Below are 4,345 nucleotides of genomic sequence, written 5' to 3' on the forward strand. Positions count from 1 at the left end.
TGTTTTTTTTTTTTTTTAAAGGATGAGTCCCATCTCCAAACGGTGCCGTCCAGGGAATGAGCATGCCCTGCTGATAGATGCAATGCGCAGGGCATGCGGCCTCGTCTGATGAGCCACATGATGGCATGATGCGGTCATTTTTCTTTTTTTTTTTTTTTTTAATTTTAATCTTTAAAGCTCCGTTCCGTTGGTAACTATGAAAATGACATTCTCTTTTAACCCGTTAAATGAATTAACAAAAATATTAAATCATATAATTCTGTCATAAAATTTAATAACTTTTAAATTTAATTCCTATTTTATATTTTTTTAAAAGAAAGTAACAATTAATAGCATAAGATATTAGGAATAAAATTATACATTTACACAATAAATTTAATGATATGACTTATATTAAGAAAAAAAAATAGCATTCTATCTGTCCTATAAATGGTATTCAAATTTGCAAAATAACTTAAATCCCTTGGAGCAAGACATTTTGGTGGGAAAAAAATGTGTTAGACATTTTCATCCATCACTTTATTTTGTTTTAACAACTAGGAAAATCAGGACTTGTGTATCACTAAGGAAATTTGAGAAAATTGTTGTATATCGTTGTCTTCTTTACAGGGACGTTTGTGTCATTTTGCATTAATATTTTTCAATTTCTTAAAATTATTTCAAGGTCAGGAAATGCATGGCATTTCAGCAGCTAAAATATGCACTTATTTTGTTGTTCCCAAAAAAAAAAATTCCGAACATCCTTTTTTTTAAGTTAATTGTACAAGGTTGCAACATCATCAAAAAAAGACAGCTAATTTAAGAGCAACTCTTCATTGAAAAAGAGATTAGATTCATTAATACTGAGGAAAGCGTTTCAAAACCAAATGATTTGATAGTAATAAATGATTCAGGTTCAAGTCCAATCGAATATCAATTACCGTTAGATGAGTACTTTCTCTTGCCATATCATAACTTTTCTTTGGGCAAAGGCTTTATATAGGAAGAATTATAATAAGATTTTTTTAAAAAATAAAATAAAATAAGTCTTAGAATCTATTATTTTTTATTCTAAAACTCATTAATTTTTTAAGTTGAGATCTTTTAGTAATTATTACAATGTTTTAGTAATTATTATTCTTCTAGTTTTATTTATAAGGTACTTTTAACATGTTTCATACATACCAGAAAAACTTTAAATTACATTAACTTTGTATTAAAATATAGCAATTTTCTAATTTTATCCTTATTTAATATATATATTTAAAAATAACTATCTATATTATGATAAATAAAGGATAATATAGTACATTTATAATAAAATTTAATAAAATGATTTAAATAGAATTAAAAAATATTCTTTCTCTACTCTATAAATAGGATCAGAAGATTATTTTTTAAGATGTCATTGTAATTTTCCGATTTAAATATGCAACCTGAAATGACTTGACATTAATAAATGAGTCAGGTGGAAGTCCAATCAAATATCAATTTTTTTGACCGGCAATCAAATATCAATTACGTTTAGATGTGTTTTGGCCCAAAAAAAATTACATTTAGATGTGTCTATCTCTCTTCATTAGATATCCATGTGAAAAGTACTTTCTTTGGGCATATTACAACTCTTCTTTGGGCAAGGAATTTAAATAGGAAAAATTATAATAAGATTTAAAAAAATTTTTTTAAAAATTGTTATTTTTATTCTAAAACTTACCAGTTGTTTAGGTTGAAACTTTTTAATAATTATTTTTCTCTTGAGACCTTATTAGATTGTTATTAAAATTTTTTAGTAACTATTTTTCTTTTTTAAGATCTCATTATAATTTTTTATTTAAATATACAATCTCATGCTTAAAAATTTAAGAAAATTGTATGGCATCATTGAATTATAAAGCCCCAACGTGCATGTGAGAGATATTTAATAAAAGATGCTTATGAAAATTACTTTAAAAATATCAACTGCTACCTCTACTTATATTTACAGGTGGTTTATATGAGAAATTCCCTTGATTCTATGTAAAAATAATTGGGAAGATGACAAACCAATACCTGTTAAATTTTAAAAAAATAAATAAGTTATGTTGACTATGAAGATTTTGACATGTCAAAATCTGTCAAAATTATCTATTTATCATTTTGAAATTGAACAGAATTTTTTTTTGTTATTTTTCTTAAATAGTTTTAAAAAATTAGCATGTTTTGGAACGTGATTGAAAAATCCTCTCATTTCTTCCTTACATTTAAAAACTCTCTCCTCCCTCCCTCCATATAAGAAGGGGTGAAAGTGAAAATTTATGATTAATTATCATATTAACTTCTTATTATTTTCAACTAAAATTTTGTTCTAGAAAACTTCCGAGAGTAGAGCAGTAGCGGGGGGCTAATTAATGAGGTGAGTGAGGAGTTCACTTAGGCTCAACCGTTTACAATTAAGAGGGTTGACAACTGTGGTTCCATTGCACTGACACCTACTCTTCCCTCCCACCCACAATCCTATTTATAAAGTAATAAAAAAATTTTAATCTTATTTATAAGTTATTTTATTAAATATTTAATATGAGTTTATTATTTTACTATTTATTTATTATATACATTATTATTTTCTTGAAAAATTGTTAAATTTTAAAACACAATTATTAATATTTAAGGTTTTTTTTCGGTTCTCAAGAAATATGTTGAAAGTGATAAATAGGATAAGAGAAGTATAAGGTATATCTAATTCTTTTATTAAGATTAAGGAGAGGTGATTAACTCATTAATTTTATTTGAAAGTTTTTTTTTAAATATGTGGTAGCAGGAATCACATTGAGGAAGTTATAGAAATTGCAATTAATGAGATTTTAAATGGAAATAATGTTTAAAAAATGTAATTAATATCTATTTGATGACTTATAATAAACATTATTTATTATTTTTTAATTTATTGTTTTTAAGAAGTGTTTTATAATGAAGATTAGAAGGACAATATTGGGAAGGAATGAATTTATTATCGATAAATAAAATAAAACTATAAAAATAGTACGATCATTTTAAATTTTGCATTGCACTTGACATGATTATTCGTTTTTGGTATAAGATTAATGGTACGTCTCTTGTTGGACAGGACAAGCTATGCAACGCGTTCTGTCAATTTCTTGAATAGTTTTGATTTATGAACCTCAAATGTACATATCATACTCAAGAAGGTACGTGACATGCGTTATGAAATCACACATGAAAAGTCAAAAATACCCCTATAGTAGCCTGGAAAGGCAAAAGTCAAAAGCACAGCCCTCTGCTTTCAATTTTTCAGATCCAATTTTGATCATATATTATATGAGTCATTTCTTTTCTTTTCTTTTCTTTATGGGTAATTTTGGTCATCTGCACCTCTTTTTTATTTCAAGAAATATTATTTGGATAATCTTCTGGTAATACATTTTCAGTCCTAAATATAAGACCTATTTTATAATATAAAATATATTATATTTAGGATAGAAGTAGTACTATTTTAACTCTATTTATAATTACTTTTAATATTTTTTCACAAAAATTAAAAAAATCAAATCTTATTTGCTCTGCATTAAAATTTAATAGTCATATGACTTTATTTCTATTGAATATATATTTTTTAACAAAATAACAATCTACATAATAATAAATAAAGAGTAAAATAGTATACTTATATTAAAAAATTTAATAATATGACTTAATATAAATAAGACAAAAAAATCTTCTACCCCAGTGTAATAAATAAAGCCAAAGCCAAAGGGTATGTCTTACAGACAAATCATCATTTTATACTTTCATATTTATCTCCATTCTGTATATTCCGATCTCTCGTTTGTGTTGGAAACTTTCTGTGCAATCCAAATGGGTTTGTTTCAGAACAGAGGCGCTCACTTTGGCAGTCCCACCAAAGTCGGTTAATTAATTACTCGGTTCAAACAAGATAATCTTGACCTCTTTTTACAGCTTTCACTTTCAAATACTAATCCTTAATATAATATTTTATTTTATTTTCATTTTGATCGTAATTATAAGATTTCAATATATTTTGTCTCTCATATTTATATATTTTTTTCTAAGACAGTCCTTTTAATAATGATAGTTCTAGATAAACTTGATTAGCAAGAATATTTTAAGAAAAACAATACCTATTTATTATAAATAACTAACCTTACTTATATTTTTAATTTTCTTAAATCAGTTAACTAATTCTTATAAGATGGGAGGCGGTAGTTGACAAACTCAACATATCTTCTGGAAACGGCCTCTTGTAAGTACATTCATGTCCGTTGCTTCATCACTGCTTTCTTCTGCCTCTCTCTCTCTCTCTCTCTCTCTTTATATTCACTTATAGCCTCACATTATCTTTTACCATTTC

Source organism: Neltuma alba, unplaced genomic scaffold, assembly GCF_004799145.2.
Source record: "Neltuma alba isolate B1F8T4 unplaced genomic scaffold, ASM479914v2 tig00012322_pilon, whole genome shotgun sequence".
NCBI classification, from domain to species: domain Eukaryota; kingdom Viridiplantae; phylum Streptophyta; class Magnoliopsida; order Fabales; family Fabaceae; genus Neltuma; species Neltuma alba.